The sequence below is a fragment of the Hylobates moloch genome, unplaced genomic scaffold (assembly GCF_009828535.3).
Source record: "Hylobates moloch isolate HMO894 unplaced genomic scaffold, HMol_V3 SCAFFOLD_13, whole genome shotgun sequence".
Taxonomy (NCBI): Eukaryota; Metazoa; Chordata; class Mammalia; order Primates; family Hylobatidae; genus Hylobates; species Hylobates moloch.
In genome coordinates this window covers 69,826,557-69,851,710 of record NW_026652288.1, presented here as the reverse complement: position 1 = coordinate 69,851,710, position 25,154 = coordinate 69,826,557, and positions in this window count along the sequence as shown.

The window sequence follows — 25,154 nt, the reverse complement described above, 5'->3', positions numbered from 1 at the left end:
GCACATTTGAATGATCACTCTGGCTATGCCATGGATACTGTTCTTGGAAAATGTTAGACTTGTAGGCAGGGAAATTCTGAAGGGTGTTCTAGCAATAATTCAGATGAAAAAGAATGGTGACCTGAACTAGAGCAGTGATGGTGGGTGTAGTGAGAAATAAATGTAGTTGAGAGATATTGACAAAGTAGATTTTGTAGGCCCTAGTGATTGGTTGGCTGCCAGTAAGGAGGAGAGAAATATTCAATACTTCTGGTCTGGGCAATTGGACAGGTACTATGCCACTTACTACAGATTGGAAATTGAGGAAGAGGTGCGGTTTTGGTGTGTTAATCCATTCCCTGTAAATAAAATTAGTATTTACATAATAATATTTATCATTGTTTTAAATTGTCTCATATAATGTATATTTATAGGTAATGAATTCAAGGCTTAAAAACATTAAATATCTTGCCTAAGATTATGCAGATCATAAATGATAACACCGGGACTGGGACTAGATATTATATGTTGAACACTTTTGCTTATTGCGCTCTGCCTGTCTCCCCTAGAAACTGCATTAACTCGTAAGAGGGATAATATCTTTAGTAGTAATATTACTGACTTCCGGGATGATGTTCTCATGACCTGAAAGGGATGATGTTACCTTCCAAGCTATTCAATTTACTCATCCAGCAAGGCAATTTCAACCCCCCAGAGTGTACTATCTTCACTGGCATCTTTATTTTTAAAATAACAACCTTGAAATAGCTTTTCTACTTTTCCCTTCAAAGTATTCCACAACTAAGTTGGAAATGCAGTTTGAAAAAAAGAAATTCAGAAGTAGGTTCTCTTCAGATAATTAAATTATCTTATTTTTGTGATCGTTGCATGACAAAAATACCATGAAGTCTATTTCTCTGACTATAGATAAATCATTTACCATGGGCAGTTTTAATATATTCCCTTTTCTGCAGCAATTTTCCCCATATTACTGTCTCAGCACCACAGAGGCTTTCTGAGATCAATATCTAAAGGGGCTTTGCTCATATAAATCAAGTAAAATCTAATTTTCTCACATTTGTAAGATAGTAATAAGTAATGGATACAATGTTTTCAGTCATCGTTTTCTTTCACACATTTTTATTAAACTCGGTATCGGCTACAAATTATCTATATCAAAATCTAGTAAAAGGGATTCTGGGAGGATGGTAGCAGCAACAAGCTTTGAATTCCTACATAAAAATAGATAGAAAAACTACATAGAATCAACCATGGCAACATTAGGGAACAGACTATCCTCAGGAATGTCGAAAACACAAGCAGGTGAAGACAGATTATACAGCCACAAGACTTGATGATATTAGCATTTGAGTAGGAAACACACAGGAGAGAAACAGAGCATCTGATGGGCCTGATAATAAGAAAATTCCAAAAGAGCCAAAAACTAATCACTGGAAAGCACAGTGGGCTGATTTGGAAATAACAAAATTTGGAGAGGTTTTGCTTAACTCAAAGTTGGATGAATACGAGGAGTCCATGAGGGGAGCTAAAGGATTAGTTAAAAGTCTGGCCACTAAACCATGTGTGCTCTTGCAATTGACTTGCCATGGCTTCTTCTTCAGATACTGCTGACATTCAGTAGCAACTCCTGGGAGCAGAATAAAAATCAAGTAGAGTATGTGAAACAGAGATGAAGAAAATAGAAGCTCCAGATAAAAGTGGGGAAGGGGAAGGAGTCAAGAAATCTCAGAAAGCAAGTCGCCATATTTTTGAACACTATGCAAAAACAGGAAAAGAATGAGCACTGTGAAGGTAGAAAACCTATCTGAGCAAAACCTCCTTCAAAAATGGCAGGAAAGCTAATTTATCTTGAAAATGAGCAACGATTAAGTATTGAGGTTAAATCTCATGTGAAACTATTATAAGAAAACAAATTGAAAAAAAAGTGTTCAAAACAGTATCCTATTTTACACAGAGCTAAAAGATATTAATAAAACTATAAAAGAACAGTGAAAGATATAAATCAGTGTCAGAAAACCTCAGAGATAAAATGACAGTGCTCAAACGGAAAAAAACACATATAAAATGAAGATTAAACCAGAGGGAATAAAAAAAGTCAGTAAACACTGAGATGATGAGAAAATCACTTATGAGAAATACATGGCGAAAAAAGGAGAAAAAAAATTTAAACAAACATGATGAAGGTATTTAAAAATTTGAGAGAAAGTGATAAATATTTGATAGGTTTTAAAGATATATACAAATAAAAGGAGTCTCTGAAGAGAAAAACCAAAGAGAACAGAACCAATACAAAAACTATAATTAAAAAAAAACTTTCCTTAAATAAAATAAATTTGAATCTATATACTGAAAGAGCAGTCCATATACTTGAGTCCGTATACAACTTAGAAAAACCAATACCAAATCATATTCGAATAAAACCACTGGATTTTAATGAAAACAAAAAAATATTTGGCCATCTAGGCAAAAGAAACAAAAATAGCAAATGATTTATAGATATTACATCGTTAGCAGACTTTTCAAGAGTCACACTTTCTTTCACAACAAAATGGAGGATATTCTAGGAAAGAAAATGTGAACCAATGATTTTAGATACAAACTTATCAACATGAAAGACTGCAGTAAATATTGTTTCCATAAGTCCTTACTAGGGAATGTAGTAGAGAATGAACACCAGACAACCAAATGACCGAAGAGAATTAAACATGTAGAATATATAGTTACTTTTAGAACTAAGACTAAATGAGGGTTAAAAAAAGAAAGACTCAAATGTCCAACAAAGATAGACTGGATTAAGAAAATGTGGCACATATACACCATGGAATACTATGCAGCCATAAAAAATGATGAGTTCATGTCCTTTGTAGTGACATGGATGAAACTGGAAACCGTCATTCTCAGTAAACTATTGTAAGTACAAAAGCCAAACACCACATATTCTCACTCATAGGTGGGAATTGAACAATGAGAACTCATGGACACAGGAAGGGGAACATCACACTCCGGGGACTGTTGTGGGGTGGGGGGAGCGGGGAGGGACAGCATTAGGAGACATACCTAATGCTAAATGACAAGTTAATGGGTGCAGCAAACCAACATGGCACATGGATACATATGTAACAAACCTGCACATCGTGCACATGTACCCTAAAACCTAAAGTATAATAATAAAAAAAAAAAAAAGAAAGACTGCAGTATGCAATGGTATTAAGTTCAGGCAATGTAGATACAGTATAATTCTAAAAAATGATGGAGCGTGGGAAGAGCATATGCAAACAATATTTTAATTGTTCTTGTTAATTATGTTGAGGATGATAGTATAGTGGTGTTATTTTAAGACAGATGTGTGTATGATGTAAGATAAAATAAATGGGCTATTCAAATTTTACTATCTCCTGTGCATTTGAGAATGATTATTTGTATAATTCAAACGAAGCTATGTAGAAATCCTGTAGTCTTGAATTTGAATTGCAAATATCAAGATGAAGTCATGAGGAATTCTCTCTTTAAAATTATATATGTTTTCTGCCCACTAAGACGCCAAGAAGTAGTGACCTGCTCAGTAGCAATTAACATTCCTTGCACCCAGATTGTAGTCTTCAATTGTCATTTCCTAATAAAAGAAACCAGAGCTTCTTGAAGAATTGGTTGATTCCAGGCTTGGGACAGGAAAGGCATGTGATGAACTAGGAAATCTTGTCAAACCATATAGTCAGCAAGTTCTCACAAATGTCTAGGATCATGTTGAAAGGACTCAAGAGACCACTTGAAGATCACTGCCATTACCACCTCTACCATGAGAGATGAGCAGACACCGCATGCCATCTGAAGGAACACACCACCACTTACAGTCTTGCCAAAAGGATCCAGTCTGAATTTAATTGAGCCTCTCATTCCAGGTACCAATTTGCAAAGGACAGAGGTACATGATGAAGTTTGCCAAGAAAATGCAGTCAGCCAAATCTATAGACAGTGGGAAACTCTGCAGGTTAAATGTCCTGGGTCTTTTAGCAGATGTAATGTTAAAGGGGTAGAGGGGTGAAAGGGGAAACTGTGAATTAAAAGAGACTTAAAAAACATTTCAAATAAAATTTTTTAATGACAAGACTAAACTATATTTTAAACTAGAGATTCACACCTCAGTGATAACACTGTAAATAAGGCAAAGTTATTACTTTAGAAGTTGAGATAGTAGTAGCCTTTGTGGGGGCCACACACACGAAGGGACATCTGGGGACGCTGGCAAAGTTTCTTAACTTGCTGGTGATTATATGGATGTTTACTTCAATATCTCAAAAAGTTATCTGTTTGTGAAGTTTTTCTATATCTGTATTTTATTTTAAAATAACATGTTTTTAAATTCAATATATGTAACTGATCTAAGAGAAATAATATATTTTATTATTGTAAATATTTAAAACACTTTCTTTTTTAAGACTTTTTTAAGTTCAAGGGTATATGTACAGGTGTGTTACATAGGTAAACGTCTATCATGGGGGGTTATTGTGCAGATTATTTCATCACCCAGGTATTAAGCCTAGTACCCATTAGTTGTTTTTCCTGACCGTCTCCCTCCTCCCACCCTCCATCCCCTGATAGGTCCAGTGTGTGTTGTTCCCCTTTCTGTGTCCATGCGTTCTCATCATTTAGCTCCCACTTAGTGAGAACATGCAGCATCTGGCTCTGTGTTTCTACATTTAGTTTGCTAAAGATAATGCCCTCCAGCTCCATCCATGTCCCTGCAAAGGACATCATCTCATTCTTTTTATGGCTGCATAGTATTCCATGGTGTATATGTACCACATTTTCTTAATCCAGTCTATTATAGATGGGCATTTAGATTGATTTCATGTCTTTGCTATTGTAAATAGTCACAGTGAACATATGCCTGCATGTGTCTTTAGAATAGAACGATTTATATTCCTTTGGGTATATATCCAGTGATGGAATTGCTGGGTCAAATGGTATTTCTGCCTTTATGTCTTTGAGGAATCACCACACTGTCTTCCACAATGATTGAACAAATTTACACCCCCACCAACAGCATGTGAGTGTTCCTTTTTCTCCACAACCTCACCAGCATCTGTTATTTTTTGACTTTTTAATAATAACCATTCTGACTGGTATGAGATGGTATCTCATTGTGGTTTTGATTTACATTTCTCTAATGATCGGTGATGTTGAGCTTTTTTTCATATGCTTATTGGCTGCATGTATGTCTTCTTTTGAGAAGTGTTTATTCATGTCCTTTGCCCACTTTTTAATGGGGTTGTTAAAACATTTTCATAATGAAACTATGTTTCATATGATCCACAGAGACCTCTGTCACTCTAGTTTTGAGTTAATCAATTATCTGACATTTGAGAACTACTGTAACAAGCAGTCACTGGTGTTTCCCCGCTTCATGTTGATATTCGCAGAGCCTGGCATGCAGTAAATAGTCAATAATAATCATTGAAAGAACAATGGCTGCTTTTCAGATGGAATATTTGGTCTTGAATTTTAAATTGTCATCTTTAAATAGACACTCTTTCATCATTTGCCAGCCTTTATAAAACTACTATGGTATGGGGAAGCCAGCCCATTCTTTGTAACCTCACCGTTAATCTGGGGATAATTCTATTTTTTAAAACAGAAATTCTAATCACTTGAATAATAAATATTAGTCTTTTTTGTATAAAAATTTTTCTAGAGAAATAACATTTATCTACTTTAATACTTTAGTCTCTTTAAAAATATAAATAAGAAAGTAAAGAAATTATAGGTGGCTTTGTATTTTTTCATAAATATCAAACCCTTGACACTGGCATTTAAAAAATTAAATTCTAGTTGGAGAATAGGGAGTAAAATGAAAGTAATATTTCTTTTATCCCCAGAAAATGTACATCAATATTTTGTAAAGTGAAAAAATAGAAACCAATATCAAAAGTTTAGGAAAAAGAATGTGAGCTTTATAGCTATTTGATGCTCAAAATGTAGGATCTATTTCAGGTATAAATTCATTTTTAATTATGACCTGAGATTCTTCCAGTAACTTTAATCAGGGTTATTTAACTGCCTTCTGCACATTTTTTCTCTCCTTTGTTCTTCCTCTTTAGAATTCTGGTTTCATTTTCTAAAGTGCAAAGTCTGTCTCTCCTTTCTAAATATGACTATTACGTTTAGATCTTTAAAAAAAAGAGCTATTTTGAGCTGTTACATTTACTTTCCAAAATCATTACCTTTATCTTGGACAGAGAACTCCAGAATAGGCCAAATGTCTAAAAAGTAATTATCCTTGATTTTTTTTCCCTGAGAATTCAAAGCCATTTTTATCCGATGCCCTAGTTGGATCTATGTAATATTTCCCCGATCAGTTCTATGTTGCTCTTTCTGGCATTGTTTGTTACTAACATTTGGCAAATTTATACCACTCCACCTAGAAATAGCCTGGAAAATTCCAAAAACATAAAGATATTATTAAATTTGTAATCAAAACTTTGCTAGTCCTTAATTTTCCGACAAAGTCATTTTTTTCGTACCCTTGTGTTTGTGATCACCAACTATCAAATCATCCCATGCAGAACTCAGTAAACAGTGATCAGTCAGAACAGGCAACAAATTTACTAACTTTTTAATTAGTATCATTAAATTAAAGCTATTAATTTTATCCAACCATGAAAACTTTAAGAAAATCTGGAGCTTAGAAATACACAAATTGTGTACATGTAGGTACCATTTATTTTATGTCATTACTTGGCATCATATAGATACAAGGTGACAGGGAGGGCTCAATTCTGTACAACAATGGAACATATTCAATGGAAAAAATTACTCAGAAGTTCAGGTTCTCTGACACATATGTATACAATGATTAGAGAGGCAGAGGCCTATGGGCAACATTCACTTAAGGAGAACATTTAGAACAATGACACAACTAACAATGACAAACGGAGAGCGGTTTTCAGATGTCTAGACATCTGCTGTTGAGCCTTGCATAAATGTGTCTGAGCAAAGGAGGAAAGAGGGCTAAAATCCATCCTGTGCTCCACTTGCCAAGCTCGCACCCTGGCATGGGACTGCCTATCTCAGCATGTCATCTGATGGCCAAGCCATACTGTCCAAGTAGTCACACTCATCAGAGGGATGCTAGTCCTTAACACTCACAAGGTCTTAGACCAGTGTTGGGCCTACCTCACATCTGCCTTAGAGCCACTGAATGAAAATATGCAGGAGTGGTCCCAGTCATTTTCCCAAGTCCTCTAGTGATCTCTAATGATGCTCCATGGCTTAGGGCGATTTTAGAAACAGGGCTCTTTCTTGTATAGCATTCTTTCCATACATATGAATCAGAGTTTAGGCTGTGAGAAGGCATGAGTCCTTCCAAGCTGAATGCTGTCTGGAAGCACTCTAAAGCCCCTCCCACTTTAGTTGTCTTTGTTCTCTTTGTCTTTCATGAAATACATAATATATTTTGTGAAAACAAAATTGAGTCTGTCCTGCATTGTATATCTGCAGTGTCTAGCACAGTCCCTTGTGTGGATTCATTAGACATTTCTGAATGAATATATGTATGAATGGATAAATGGATAGTTTGATGCATGGATGAATGAATAAATATTTTCTGCCAAACCAAATGTTTTCTATTAACTGCTTTAACCTCATAATAAATAGGTCGAATGCAGGAAGTGCAAAATCAACCCAATGATCTTTTAAAAATCTAGTTGCTGTACCTCATGCTAGGTATACATATGATTAAACAGTTAATTTTATTTTCCCTCCATGGATTTCATAATAAACTGGTCATTTTGGCACTATATGGAAACAAATTACAACTTATAGAAATTATAACACTGAGAACAATAACAGAGAGAAAATGACGAAAATAACTTTCAGATATTCAGGTCAGGAGGATTTGGGGAACACTTTATTTGGATAGTCTCAAATTTGCTTAAAATTGAAATTGCTGGCTCAGGGAAGATGGATACAGGAGGAAAAAAGAAAGAAAAATTGCCAGCTGATTTAATAAACTACAACAAAAATAAGGTTTATGTTTCATGTTATCTAATAGCATGAGTGGATTTCCCCATGGAGCCATAAATGGCAAGACTTAGGCTTGCATATAAATATATCCTACAAATGGTATAAATACGACTCTTGGCCTAGGTGACAGCATGAGAAAATCAAGTGTTTATACTCAGAACTTCTTAAAATTTCCAGCGCCATCAGGTGCTGCCTATACTTCCGTAATCTTGTTCATTTCCCTCTTCAAAATAAGCCTATTCATCTATATTTCACAGGGTTGTGTGTAAAAGAGACAAAAAGTGCCAGATATTTCAGAGCATAGAGCAAACACAAAGTACATGTTAATTCTCAGCCACTGTTTTACTAATTGGCATTATTACTATTTTATAACACTAAGGGGGCATGGGTCTTTCAAATATAAAAGGAAGCTAACTACACGCTTCAGGAGGAATCAGAGGCAGAGAAATGAGAAGAGCCCATATGGAGTGTTAGGTGTGGAAACTTAGGAGAGAGTCGAGAAAAGTGGGGCTGATTACAATGTCGAGATTTTAGAGTTTAATCTTATAAACCTCCTTAAAATATTCACTTGTGCCTCACTCCCTTAAATCATAATTTGTGTCAATTTTTATTAGAATTTTTTTCATTCACTCTCTCTACTTAACCTCCTCTCTCCATTTTATTTTCTGTAGTATCCCTAATTTTACACATCTCATGTACTTTGTGAAAATAATATCCTTTGACCCCACCACTGACCATAACACCCTTCATGTTCTTTTTTTTCCTCTTTATCCAGCTGAATATTGAAAGTTTATCTCTAGTATCACTCTTCCACTTAAACCATGAATTCCCTTACTCCTCTCTGCCCTCTCTCCTCTCTTCCTTTACCTTCCTTTTTTTTTTTTTTTTTTTTCCTTTTGAGACAGGGTCTCACTTTGTCACCCAGGCTGGAGTGCAGTGGCACTATCTCAGCTTACTGCAGCCTTGACCTCCTGGGCTCAAGCAATCTTCCCACCCTAGCCTCCCAAGTAGCTGGGACTACAGGTATGCGCCATCATGCCTGGATAATTTTTGTATTTTTGTAGAGAAGGGGTTTCACCATGTTGCCTAGGCTGATCTTGAACTCCTGAGCTCAAGCGATCCACCTACCTCGGCATCCCAAAGTGCTGGGATTATAGCGGTGAGCCACCGTGCTCTGCCCACCTTCCTCTTTAGTAAAGACCTAACTCTGGTTAGCTCAACTCTTTACTTACTCTGCACCTGTATACAAGCAGCTGAACAGAGCAGAAGGAAGACTCACAACTGTGGTCTCTGTTCAATTTTGAAAATACAAGTGGCTACTCAGTACTGTCCTGCAATCCTGCTTCATTCTCCTAGTAAATTAGCTTTCTTCTTCTCTTAGAAAACTAATTCACACCTTCTTTCTTATACTCAAATTTTCATTATCTCTCTTGCCACCACCACCCACCCCCCGCCCCGTTCTCACTTCCTCCTGATGACCTTGCCTTCTATTTCTCTCAGAAAACTAGAAGCAATTAGGGAAAAAATCTCCAATTTCCAGCACCAAATCTGCTAAAGTCCCTGCCTCTGTGTCCATATTCTGTGCCTTCCTTCCTGTTACAATGTGTGTTCTTAACCTTTCTGTGTGCCTTGATGCCCTTTAGCAATCTGGTGAAGCCTGTAGACTCTTTTCAGAATAATGTTCTCAGTGCATGAATGAAATGCGTATGGATACAAAGGAGACTGATTTTATTTAAATTCAGTTATCTAAATATTTTTGAGCTGTGATTTAGTAACATATGTACTTCTTTATTAATGTATAATATAAACTGACTTAGCAGGCAGCCTAATAGCTATCTGTTTTAATGTAGTGAGCATAGTAAATGATATTTAAAGATATTTCCAACAGTTGTTACGTGATTTGAAAATATTTGTATTAGTACCTAATTCTGATTTGTTGGCAACATTTAATATTGAAGGCAATGTTAAATTTCAGTTAGAGATGAGTAAAAATAAAAATGTCATATTTTGCTCATTCAAGTTCACAAACTTTTTGTATCCTGTTTATGGGTTTCCAGGAAGTCAGTGGATCTCAAGTTTAACATGCCAGATAAGGCCAACCCCTCTATTTGTGCATTAAATACCATTTCTGTAAAGTATTCATAGATAACTGTGTAAGGGTTACATTCCTGAAATAATTCTGAGCTCCTTACCTGTCTACTTAATTATTACCATTGGCATACAACTGTTTTCTAATATCTTCCATCTCAAAGCAAACAAACAAACAAAAAACAAAAATAATTCCTGTTATCTTGTGCCCCTCACTTCTTTGTTTCTGTTTATGGTAAAACTACTCAAAGAAGCTTGTTAGAATCATTGGTTCTGGCTCCACTTTCTCATCTCTATTTCTCTTATTGAATCTAAAATAAACTTTTCTAAAATATAAATAATACATTAAAAAACTTTGATTAATCATGCAGAAGGAAAGATTACATTTATTTTTCACTCTCTCCATCAGAAATGCTATTACCAAATTGTTGTTATATAAACAGAAAGTGGCTTACTAAATTGGTAACTGAAAAATCCAAAATGGACAGAGGAAAAATATTATACCAAAGTCAGGCAGTTAATTAATTAGTATATTTTGAATTTTTAAAAGGTCTTTGTTGTATTTTGAATTTTTTTGGAATTTGTTGAGATTTATTGTATTATACTAAATAAGTAATACGATTTGTACTTAACTTTTGTGTTAGTCCATTTTCATACTGCTGTGAAGAAATACCCAACACTGGGTAATCTATAAAGGAAAAGAGGTTTAATGGACTCACAGTTCCACGTGGCTGTGGAGGCCCCACGATCATGGCAGCAGGCAAGAGAAGCATGTTCAGGGAAACTGCCCTTTATAAAGCCATCAGATCTCATGAGACTTATACACTATGATGAGAACAGCCCAGTAAAAACCTGCCCCAATGATTCAGTTACCTCCCACTAGATCCCTCCCACAAGTGGGAATTATGGGAGCTACAATGCAAGAGGAGATTTGGGTGGGAACACAGCTAAACCATATCAACTTTGTATTCTTAAGTGTTATTATGAAATTGTAAAAGTTTTAGGTCCCAAAAAACCTAGATCCATACCTAAGCAAAAGCAATATTTAAAGAGGTAATGGCTGAGAATATTTCAAAACTAATGGTGGACATCAATACACACATTCAAAAAGGCCAGCAAACCCAGAGCAGTATTAAAAACAAAGACAAAACAAAACACATAGCTATATTGCAGTGAAACTATTTTTTTAAAAAGTGAAAAAAGATACCTTAAAAGAATCTAAAGAGAAAGGACATGTTACTCTAAAGCCAGAGTTTCTCAACTTCAACATGATTGACATTTGAGACTGGATAATTCCTTGTTGTAGAGGGACTGTGAGATGTTTAGCAGAATTCCTGTCTTCTGTGCACCCAGTGTCAGTAACATACCCACCCACTAACTTGAAGCAACTGAAAATGTCTCCAGACAATCAAATATTCATTGGGGGAAAAAAATCACACCTGGCTGAAACCCAGTATTCTAAAAAGAGCAATAGTAGACAGAAAACTGACTTTTCAACAAAGACAATAAAATCTAGGCGACAGTGGAATACTTAACAGGAATCTAACCAACCCTTTAACTTCCAGGTTAACACAAAATATAGGAGTTAGAGAAACAAGTCAAATAATATCACAGACAAATCTATAAGTAGCCTTATCTCTTAAAAAAACTCAGCATCATAATAGAAAAGCTAGGTTGGGAGAGGTTGTTCTAGATTTTAAAGACAAAAGAATATAAAGACATAATAGCCAAATAAAGTATGGATATTGATTGAATTCTGATTTGAAAAGAAAGCTATGAAAGAGTTTTGGGGACACTGGCAGAAATTTGAATATGGACTAGATATAGATAATGTCAGAAAAATGAGTCATATTTTTTAGATGTGATAATAGTATTATGCTTAAGTAAGAAAATGTCCTTATTCTTGGGATGTGAATAAAATATTTAAGGATGAAGTAGCATGATGTTGACAATCATTATTTTGAAATGGGTTGAAATAAAATATTAATAATATATATTTAACCACAAACATGGGTGCATATATATGTGAAAATGCTAACATTCTGTGTGATGAAATTTTTCATTAAAAACTTTTTAAAACTTCTGAAAAGATTTTCATACTGGATAACACATACATACATACATACACATGCACACACACAGCTGAAGGTTGTTTACAAGACAGACATGTAAAATATAAAGATATGTAACAATTAAAATTAACAAAATGAAAAATTATATGCCAGCAAACACTAATCAAGAAAAAGCAAGTGTATTTAAGTATTAGACCATGTATACTTTAAGGCAAAAAAATTACTATAGATGAAGATAGTTTATAATAAAATGTTCAATTCATCAAGAAGATGTAACATTTTAAAATTTCCAGGACTACTGGCAGAACTGCAAATACGTTTAAAAATCCACAATTAACATAAAAATTTAACACATCTGCCTCAATATTTGATGATACAGGAAGAGACAGGATCAGAAAAGATATGAAAGATTTGAAAAACATGAATAACAAATATGGACAAACAAATATATATAGGACACAAAAACTAACAACTGCAGAAAACATTATTTTCAGGCATATTGCTTATCAACATTGAACTTATGCTGAATCATAAGGCAAATTTCAAAAAATTAAAATCTGGCTTCAGTGGAGTTAAGCTAGAAATTAATAACAAAAAGATTACTAGAAAAGACCTACATATTTGGAAATTTAAAAATACTAAATTACCCATGCATCAAATAATGAATTACAATAAAAATTAGAAAACACTTTTATCTGAATTACAACAAAATTATATAGTGAACTAAATATTAATATTTATGTGATGCAGATAAAGAAGTGTTAAAGAAAATTTATAGTCTTAAATGCATAGATTAGAAAAGAAGGGTTGAAAATTAATGAACTAAGTATCTATCTCAAGATTAAGGCAATAAAAGCAAAAATAAACTCAAGGAAAAAAGAAGAAAGATAAGAGTAAAAATTTAAAAATTTTAAAAATACATATTAGAGGGAATTGACAAAGTCACAGCTTGATTACTTAAAAAGACTAATAAGTTGGTAAAACTGTTGAATAAAATAATCAAAAATATCCAAAAGAGACAACACATAAAACCAAGGAAATATTACTACAGATTCTTTAGACACTGAAAATGTAGGAGCATGTTATGAGCGACTTTATGCTGATAAAATATTGAAAATTTAAGTAGTATGAAAAAATCATAATAAAGAATATCTAGCAATATGAATAAAGTAGAATTTTAAAATATAAATAGTCCTGTGATTATTAAAGAAATTAAATCCATAATTTAAAACCTGTCTTAAATAAAACTCCAGGCCAAGATAGCTTCCCTGGTGAATTTTTCTAAACCTGTAAGAAATAGTAATAGTTATCCCCAATCTTACAAAAACTCTTAGAATATGGAAAAAGGGTAAGCACCATTCCATCTGTTTTATAAAGCAATTATAATCTTGATACTACAACCTAACAAGAAAACCACAAGGAAAGAAAATCAAGTCCAACTTCATCCATGAACATAGACACAAAAATTCTAACCCAGATGTTAACAAATCAAATTCAACAAACAGAAAATTAATAAAACATAATGAACAAATAGATTTATACCAAGAAAGCAAGGTTGTTTTAACACTTGAATATCAATTTGTGTAATTCACACATTAACAAAATAAAGTCATGTGATCTCAGCAAATACAGAGAAAAAAAGTTTTGTAGAATTTGATATCCATTTATAATCATTGAAAAGTACTCAGCAAGCTAGAAGTTTCTTGAATAAGATTTTTTAAATACCAAAAATAATCTGCAAAATATTAAATAAGTTTGGTTAGGTTAATGACTATGAGATCCACCTTCCAAAAACTTTTTTTTTTTTTTTCCAGAAAAGCAGTAGCAACAATTTATAAAACAGTACCACTCACAATAGCATCAACAAATGTCACATAGGCCTCTTTGCTTCCGTTTTCTGAGTCAGTGAAAGCCTAAGGAGCCCCAGGAGAAATGAGTAGGCAGCAATAAAGGTGGAGTAGAGAATGGCATGTGAGTTACAGAGGCGAGAGGGAGGTTGCAAGTATTAATGAGAAAGGGTCACATACCAAAAATGCAAATATGAGGTCCTGCAAAGATGGAGGCAGCTGTGGCAGTGTTTCCACTGACATTGTATGTTATATTTCAGACACTTGAAATAAGAATAAATGCAAGTTTAGGAAAGCAATATGCAAGGACAGAATTATACACAGCTGTGTGGTTTACAAAATCTCACATATCAAAATATTGCACTGAGAAGAACTTTGTAAAAATGGGGTTTACTTAGTGATAATATAGATACAATACAATTTACTCTTCTTTTGCATATGAGTTTTACAAACATATTCAATCACGTAGCCATCACCACAAGATACAGCATCTTGCTATCACTCGCAAAAGCTTCACTATGCTCATTTGTAGAAAATTCTCCCACTCCCCACAAACTCCTAGCCTTTGGCAAAGATTGACATGTTTTGTGTTCTCATAGTTTAGTCTTTCACAAAATGTCATGTGCATCTTTGCTTCCAGAAATATATTTTAAAAGAATGTAGGTATTTCTAAAATACTTCAAAGAGGGTTCATTACAGCATCATTTTAATGAAAGAATTTCTGATGGCTTCATATTCTAAGCACAATTCTAAGTAAAATTCCCATGCATATTATAGTCATGTGTCTTAAATTAGACAAAACATAGCACTGATAAAAATGTGTTAAAATAATTTAAGACACTTATGTAGTCTTTCCTATGTGCCAGATAGCCTTTTAAACACTTTAGAATTTCATTTCTATTATAGTTTCACATGTAATAACTCATTCAATCCAACAAAACTATAAGAAAATTACTATAATCCTCATTTTATGGATGAGAAAATTGACACTCAGACAAAATAATTTGCCCAAGGTCATATGGCTAGTAAGTGGCAAAACCAGAATTCAAACCCAGGCAAGTTTGAATATCCATGCACTTAAAGAAAACAGAATATAATGTTCAACTGTAAAAAATTAGATCATAGCAACCTGGAAATAGAGGCTGACCTAGTCATGTACCTGTGTATGTACCCTAATGAATTAGATTCATCAAGTCCTGGCACACTGCATATGGAAAGGAACTTAAAGCTCCCCATGCCAAATTCTCTCACATTGTCACTGAGGAAACACAGGCCCAGAGAAAAACAAAAATTTGTCCCATATCACTAGTCTAATTTAGTGTTAATTTGGCAGTAAAATACAGACATTCTTTTCTACACCATTTCAAAATATCCTAAATCACCTTGAAGCAGATACTCCATGCCAGTTGTATGTCATATACACTGGTCCTTTCTGAACACCCACAAGTGCTTTCATTCTCACAGACCCCATCTGAATAAAGATACATGAGGTGCCTTACACATAGGTAATTATATTTTATTCCATGTGACCTTGCTAGTGCAGCACCTTTACATGACCAAGAGGACCTGTGTGAGATATCTGTTATGAGAGCTGTACCTTACAGAGATACTCTCTACTGAAGAGTGATTAGAATATCTAATCCAACCCTTAAACTCCCCAGGGGAATGCAAATAAGAGACACAGACATAGTCAGCCGGCACAAAGTGACACAAAGGCAGGAGTCACAGAGAGCAAAAGTAAAAAGCAGAAGTCACAAGGCACTAAATTTCATAAGGAGCCAAAGACTTGAAATTAAAAATGAGAACTGGTGTCGGAGGATCCAGCAGGAATATGGAGGCACAGCTGAAAAAACTAAGTCAATAGGCCTAGAGTGGCCCAAGGTCAATGAAGTGGCTTTTATACTATGAGGCCAGGGTACTCAAAGTGTGGACCCTGGTTGATCTAGCAACATGAGAATCACCTAGCAACCAATTAGAAATGCACATTTTCAGAGCCCATTGAGACTTACTGACTTTAAGACAGGAGGAGGCTAGGCAAACTGTGTTTTTAATAAGCACCTGGGTGATTCTGATACATCATTACAGTTTGAGAACTACTGTACTAGGTCAGTGACAGCATCCTACTGACCTACTGTACTAGGTCAGTGACAGTGGTCTCTATGACATCCCCTTCCCATGAGCAACTCCTGGATGCCCACACAGATTGTTTTTCTTCTTCCTTACTTCCCCCTCAGTCCGTTAAAATAATTCCTGGAGTAACCCAATGGTTTTTGTTCCTTGCAGTAATCTAATTAACAACCAGCTTCAAGTTCTGGAGAACTATAAATAATCAATTTTAATGAATTGTCTGAAGTTCAATTATTCAAATTATGCTACTCTTTTGCATATTAATTTCTTCATTCATTAATTAATTTAATAAATATTTATTACGTACTTACCTACCATGTGCCAACAGTACCTAGCAGTGAACATACAAAAATCTTTGTCCAAAATGAAGAAATTAATAAGTAAATTATGAAGTTATGTCAGACGGTCATAAATGCTATGGGAAAAACAATAAAGAAACAAGGAAGGAGGTAGAGAGCACAGAGCAATGTTTTGTGATTTTAAACAGGGTGGTCAGGAAGATGTCTCTGCTAAGGCGACATTTGAGCTAAAACCTGAAGATAAATGGGAGCAAGCCTTGTGTTTTCCTGGGGTTAGGGCCTCTTGGAGGATTATAGGAACAGCAAGGAGGCCAGTGTGGCTGGGATGAAGAAATGATGGGAAGAGCATTAGCCATAAAACCAGAGAGGCCAGTGGGAGGCTAGATGTGTGAGACTTCACAAGTGGCTATAACCACGGGTTTTGATTCATTCGTTTTATAAGGCATGGATATTTTAGCTCTCTAATCACATAAACGTTGGGATTCTTCACTTAATAGGAACAAACTACCCAGTCTTTTAACCTACGAAGTACAGTCATGCCATTTGGGAGTGCCAGACTGACCTTCTAGCTTTACGATCATAACTCCAGGCTGACTCTGGAGAGAGAAATGCCAAAACAGCGGTCTAAATTATCTTAACCACTTTAACAGGGAGAATCAAAAAATAAATCTGTCTTCTGGTTCTCTGGAGATAGATGAATTCTGTGCAGCATTTTGAGTAAAGAGATTTTATCTGACATGAAAATGACTCCATAGAGAGAACCATTCTCTTTTGGATAAGATTTGCCATCAGGAATGAGTTGCTTTCTGAAGACCTTTTGTTACTGAACACATAGAAAGTTATATGAAAATGTTCAGCTTGACATAGCTGCAAGACCTAAATTCATATGAATAGACATATGTGAAAACAAGGGTGATTGTGGAGAGCACATGTCTTCATTGCAATGTCCCAGACACTGGGAGTCAGCAATGAATACAATAAACAACAGTCCCTGACATGTGGAGCTCACATTACAGTATCGGGGGACTGCAAAAAAATAAATAAATAAATAAATAAATAAATAAATAAATAAATAAATGAAAAGCAGATTAATTCTGGATTAATTTTATATTGTTATGAGTGGTATAAAAAAGGTAGCAGGCAGGGAGTAACTGGCAGAGGCTCTGATTTCTACTTTTGATTAATTCTTCAGGGAAGCCCTCTCTGAGGAGATGACATTTAAGTTAAAACCTAAATGATGAGAAGCAGCCAGGCTTGCAAAAATTGGGGATCAAAAACAATTCAGATGGTTTATGATCCACAACAGTCCTTAAGATTTATGTTGTGTTCTATGGTTTTCATTTCTGTTTCACATACATTGATTTTTTAATCCCCATAATAATATTGTGGAAAACATACAGTTGATATTAGAGAAACTAGGCTTCAGAGAGATCAAAGGGTTTGCCAAAGACAGGATTTGCAGATGGCTCCTTGGCAGCCATTCCTTCTTGACCCAGTTTCTTGTTACTGTGATTCCAAAGAAAATGAGTCTCCTCAAGTCTGGAAACATCAATATCATACACAGGATAGAAAACAAGAAAAAAATTATATCTAGGTTTCAGTTATTTATAAAAGATGTAAATAATTCATTTGTAATTATATAACTATAGATTTTAACTGCTTTCTATTTTTCATCTAAGAGTTTTAGTTTTGGTCATCTAGATTTGAGGGTTTATAGTACTCTCTTATGCTAATTATTGACTTGCATTTCCCTCGATAATTTGAACAACAATAGATAAATACCATTTTGTGAAAGCCAAAAGAGTAGAACTTACTTTAAAAATTTTTTGAGCATATATATTCCCCATATCTAGCAATTTTCAGAATAAATCTATGTCCAATTTTCAAAATCTAGGGTTACCTAGGACAGAGATATAGTTGATGATCCAATGAGATTAGTACAAGAGTTTTGAAAGATATAATACAAACTATTATGCTCTATTATTGATATTGGTATTAAGAACTACACAAATATAAGTTTTTCTTCAATTCCCAGAGGCCTATACCACAGGAGAGACTACCTATATCTTTCCTAGGATTTCTTTACTCCCTAGCATTCTGACAGTATCAACTATATAAATAACAAGAAGTTTTTTCTAGCTTTTCTGGAAATGTGTGGTTCTCTGTGTCATTTTACAATGATAAATTTCAGGGAACAGGTTAAGAAATATTCTTGTCACCTTTTCATGAAATGAGAAATCCTTTTTTGCCTCATGGATCTCAGAAGACTACAATAATATGCTTAGCTACTATACACCACAATTATGTGAAAAATGTTGCTAAAATGTACTGAAACATAGTATTTTGAAAGTATAGGATAAAATGTTTCCAGTTTAACATTAAAGCTGATTTTATCACACCAATCTATATCAGTATAAAATAAGCCAGTATGTAATTTCTAGGCTTTTTGAGAGTAAATCCTAGGCAATGACTTTGGGTCACAGCTCAAGGCAGGAAAGCAGAAGGGTAATGGCAAACATTGGTAGTGATAAAATTGAACAGTAGATGCAAATTGTGCTAATAATTGTAGTATAATAAAAGACAGTATTTACTACTGGTTATAATGTGCTAGGTGACAGGCTAAGCACCTTACTTACACTATGTTATTTAAGTCTAACAACTTTTAATATAGTGACTACCAGAATTATTGTATCTATTTTATATATGAAATACTGATTTGCAACAGATTAAGTTTACCCAAGATCACATATTTATTGAGCAGTAGAGCCAGGCTACCATTCAGAGTACTGTGAATGTAAAGCTATCTTCTATAGTAATCTTATAATAATTCTGTGAGATATATATATATATATGGCACATTTATATACTAGTAAAACATTGTTCAGTTGGTATCCCATAAAATACTACTGTAGGATAAATAATATCCCACATCAAAAAGATTTCATAACTGAATAATCTTAAGGAGGCCTGCATATTAAATCCCTTTTGTACAGATTCATAATGCATATTATTATATAAAGGCTCAGAGAATATCTACAGTAAAGAAATATGTTTAACCAGCATTTTCCAAGGGGTGTGTGTGTATGTGTGCTATGTAATACTTCATGAAATCCTGTGGGAAACATAATTGGAGAAAATACAGCACTAAGTATTTTTTAATAATATTCAGATACATTCATTCAGGATAAGAATTCAAATCTATGTGAGTGTAATTTAAAGCTTGCCATTAAAAAAAAAAGTTTCAGAAAATTTTCAGCTGTCTTTTACCCACAGCTATTGTTCCTATGTCACCCACTTCTCACTCATCAGCATGCATGTGAATGTGTAATGTTCTACAGGGTGTCTGCAAAATTGGGAAAAATGGGGCAAGCTTATTGTTAAGTAATTTTAGTTTAATTGTCAAATCATGTGCTCAATATATTTTCAGGTGATATACTCCTGCAAAGAAATGAGAAAGACCAGTAGGATTTGCATAACAGCAAGCTGATTATAGGGCACTCAAGTATCTAAGGAGGCAGAGCAGAGATTGGGCAGATAGGCTGAAAACAAATTTTGCTGGTCCTCATATACAATCCTAAAGTATTTGGATTTTATCCTATAGTATATACCAGAGGTAGGCAAATCTTTTTTGTAAAGAATAAGATAGTAAATATGTTAGGCTTTGTGGGCCATAAGGTCTCTGTGACAATACGTAATGCTGCCATTATAGTGCAAAAGTAGTTATAGACGATAGGTAAACAAAGAGATGTGCCCGTGTTCCAACAAAATTTCAGAAACATTTGGCAGGCTAGATTTGGCTCACAGGCTGTAGTTCGCCCCGCTCCTCAGCCCTAGTACAGATCTTTGTCTTTCAAAGTTTCATCTGAGGTCCAGCAGCAGCAAACTTAGAAATCTGGAATATCAGACTCCACTGCAGACCCACTGAATCTGAATCTGCAATTAACAAGGTCATCAGTTTAATTGTATGCATGCATTCAATTTTGAGAAGCACAACTAAAAAACATGAAAGGGTTTTAAGAATGGGAATAACATAGACAGCTTTGCTCCATATGCAGTGTGAATTTTTCTGAATATTCCCCATCCAATGTTTTCCATATGTGCAAACTGTCTAAAGTATTCAAGCCTCAGCTTGAATCTAACTCACCCATGAAAACATTTGCCACCAACCTGAAATAATTACTTCCTTATCTGACTTCTTGAAACACAAATATATGTTTTATCATGTAATTGTTTCTCTGACTTCTCATAGGTAAGAATCTGTTCAAGCATAAGAATTATCCATACATTTTTCTGTATTTCCCTCAAAACCTACCAATGCAATATTTGGACTAAATAATGTATTCTAAAAGGATCTGCCAGTTAAGTAATTGACCATTGTAATTTAGACTGGGGCTACAGAGTTGTTCACTGTGGCATTGGTATTGCCTTAGGAGAGCATAGCTTCATATCCCACATAAGCCAATTACAAGATGGATGTGGTGAAAAGTGCCTGTAGTCCCAGCTACTCAGGAGGCTGAGGCAGGACAATTGCTTAAACCTAAGAGTTCAGAGCAGCAACATAATGAGATCCCTGCACTTTTTTTTAAAGCCAGCTACAGTTGGGCTGGGTAATTCTCTAAAAAGTATACATCTAAGCCATGAGGATTTTGGGCTGCAAGAGGACTAGGTCAGAAAAATTGAATGGCTCAGGACAAATCGGTCTAAAGTTTGGAAAGAAAAAAATTCAGCAAGAGCATCACCTTTAAATATTTCCTCAACTCTTGCAAGTTTGATCTTCAGAAATATCCATCAAAACTTTGTTTCACCATATGAAGGGCTTGTACAGTTCCAAACCAAGGCTCAAAAGAGTAGACTCAAGCTGGGTCAACCTGCAACATCTGTGGTATTTGTAACACTCTTGTAACCTCAACCAGGAAAGGTATCCAGCCTCCCAGGGTCAGCTCTACTTTACTCCTGGTTCAGAGCCTAAATGATCTCTGGACGCCTTATTTACATAACCTTGGGTCACTCTGCAGAAAAATGAACTTGAGCTTTTAGTTCTCCAGGACAATCTCTAGTCTGGGAATACCCAAGATTCAGGGTACTTATTGACTCCCTGTCTCCAGACAGAGACCTTAGGATGGGGTAGAACATCCCAAGGTCTCTGTCTGGAGGAACATGAAGCCAAAAAAGGAAAAACTGAAAGACAGATTGTCTAAGGTGAAACCAGAATTAAGCTGAAAGACTGTTACAAATGATCTGAATAGTTACAGAAGAGAGAAACCAGAACCATCAAAGAAGAGCAAGCAGTTACGACGGGAAGGTAGAAGGCACACCCAGGAGTGATTCACAGAGGTGTGGGAATGTGATGGCAGCTCTTCATGCTGTGCCAGAGACCTTGTTCTTACAAATACCCCACAAATTAAAAAGCAGAATAGAAGTCTGTTCTAAGTTTCATATATTTTTCAACTTAGGACAGAGCCAAGTGCAGTGACACATTCCTGTAATCCCAGCTACTCAAGAGGCTGAGGTAGGAGGATCGCTTGAGCCCAGGAGTTTGAAACCTACCTGGGCAATATAGTGAGACCCCATCTTTAAACAAAACAAAATTTAAAAAACACACATACACAAAAGGAAGTTTTACAATACAGAAAATTGAAAGAATGACGGTCTATTTACTAGATAGCTTCTTTTACACAATGGACATCACAATATTGTTTTAAAATGTTTGCATGAATTGTTTTGGGAAGGTTTAGATTTATTACTTTTGAAAAGGAAACAGCTTGAATATTCCCTTCCCTGGACATCTAAGCCCTTCCCCAACCTCATCTAGAATGAGGATTGGCACTGAAACATAGTGAAATCCCATTATAATTGAGGCCTGACAGCCATAGTTCAATTTAATGCCTAAATATTATCAGGTTTTCTTGAAAGAAATGCCATTAAGGAGGCATTAGAAAAGCAATGGGTTAGCATTCCAGAAACCGCCTATGAAAATGATACCATGAATTATAGTAATAGAATAAAAGTTAACTTTGAGCGCTTATAAGAGGGCCTGGGGACTCCATACAGATGATTTCATTGTTTCCTTACAAAACCCTTTTAAGATAAGCATCAGTGCATTCCCCATTTTATAGATGAGAAAGCTGAGGTGCCAATCTGACCCTCTGTTTTTAACCACCACACAAGATGGCACCGCACCATGCTGTGTGCTTAGCAGCCTATACACTCCTATCTTCGCAAGTGATCACTTGCCTAACATAAAAGACCATCATTATCAGTACAAAAATGTTTGAGGCACTCTCATTTTATGAACAATTTTACTAAGATAAAATACTTTAAATGTACAAACTTTTCAAATATCAATGACAGCATTTTTTCTTACAAATTCAGCCTTAGGACTCCAAGTTTTTCTATTTTTATAGTGCACATAGCCCTAAGTGTGTCCCCAAATGTAATTTGTCCATCAATTATCTTTAGATAGCTTCCTGTAAAAAGGAAACTAAAAGATTCCAATAATACTGAATTTAATTAGCATACAATGATTTACACACATTTCAGCATTTTAGCCCATGCAGTTTCTATGTGACTGTTTCAGACTGGAGTATGACAAAACCTCCATGAAAAATAAAGATGAATGTTCTGAAATACAGCAATTAATTTGACTTAAACATGGTAAATGATAACTAAAGAACCTCTTCAGAATGAAAACTTTTATGCCTGCTTTAAGAAATCTACAGAAAAAACAGTTCACTAAAACATATGAGTCATGACAATTTTTAAGAGCATATGTGTCTTTTTTTTATTATACTTTAAGTTTTAGGGTACATGTGCACAACATGCAGGTTTGTTACATATGTATACATGTGCCATGTTGGTGTGCTGCACCCATTAACTCGTCATTTAGCATTAGGTATATCTCCTAATGCTATCCCTTCCCCCTCCCCCCACTCCACAACAATCCCTGGTGTGTGATGTTCCCCTTCCTGTGTCCATGTGTTCTCATTGTTCAATTCCCACCTATAAGTGAGAACATGTGGTGTTTGGTTTTTTTGTCCTTGCGATAGTTTGCTGAGAATGATGCTTTCCAACTTCATCCATGTCCCTACAAAGGACACGAACTCATCATTTTTTATGGCTGCATAGTATTCTATGGTGTATATGTGCCACATTTTCTTTTTTTTTTTTTTTTTTTTTTGAGACGGAGTCTCGCTCTGTCGCCCAGGCTGGAGTGCAGTGGCGCAATCTCGGCTCACTGCAAGCTCCGCCTCCCGGGTTCACGCCATTCTCCTGCCTCAGGCTCTCCGAGTAGCTGGGACTACAGGCGCCCGCCACCACGCCCAGCTAATTTTTTGTATTTTTAGTAGAGACGGGGTTTCACCGTGGTCTCGATCTCCTGACCTCGTGATCCGCCCGCCTCGGCCTCCCAAAGTGCTGGGATTACAAGCGTGAGCCACCGCGCCCGGCTATGTGCCACATTTTCTTAATCCAGTCTATCATTGCTGGACATTTGGGTTGGTTCCAAGTCTTTGCTATTGTGAATAGTGCCGCAATAAACATACATGTGCATGTGTCTTTATAGCAGTATGATTTATAATCCTTTGGGTATATACCCAGTAATGGGATGGCTGGGTCAAATGGTATTTCTAGTTCTAGATCCCTGAGGAACTGCCACACTGACTTCCACAATGGTTGAACTAGTTTATAGTCCCACTAACAGTGTAAGTGTTCCTATTTCTCCACATCCTCTCCAGCACCTGTTGTTTCCTGACTTTTTAATGATGTCCATTCTAACTGGTGTGAGATGGTATCTCACTGTGGTTTTGATTTGCATTTCTCTGATGGCCAGTGATGATGATCTTCATGTGTTTTTTGGCTGCATGAATGTCTTCTTTTGAGAAGTGTCTGTTCATGTCCTTCGCCCACTTTTTGATGGGGTTGTTTGTTTTTTTCTTGTAAATTTGTTTGAGTTCATTGTAGATTCTGGATATTAGCCCTTTGTCAGATGAGTAGATTGCAAAAATTTTCTCCCATTCTGTAGGTTGCCTGTTCACTCTGATGGTGGTTTCTTTTGCTGTGCAGAAGCTCTTTAGTTTAATTAGATCCCATTTGTCAATTTTGGCTTTTGTTGCCATGAGCATATGTGTCTTTACTATGTATTTAATTTATCCTCCAGAAATGTGGGAACTACAAAATTCTCTATTTCTATTTATACTTATTTATTTATATCTATTTTTATTTACACATCTAGTTGTCAGAATTTTTTTAAAAAATACTTTAAAATGGCTCATTGTCTAATTCCTTTCAAATCAAACTCCCTTTAATTTTATAATCCATCTTTTACAGCCTGTTTTGGTGTTTCCATAAACTCTAAATGCAAGAGAAACATAGACAACTTCAGAATTTTGATGATAAGTATGTTATCAATAAATGTTAACCATTATTACTATCATTAAATGCCTTTAAGAATAAGCTAATCACAAATAATAATAATAGCAAGATGTCCTTTTAGTAGGCATAAGAAACCATTTTAACCGCCGGGCACAGTGGCTCACGCCTGTAATCCCAGCACTTTGGGAGGCCGAGGCGGGCAGATCACGAGGTCAGGAGATCGAGACCATCCTGGCTAACACGGCGAAACCCTGTCTCTACTAAAAAATACAAAAAATTAGCCGGGCGCGGTGGTGGGCCCCTGTAGTCCCAGCTACTCGGGAGGCTGA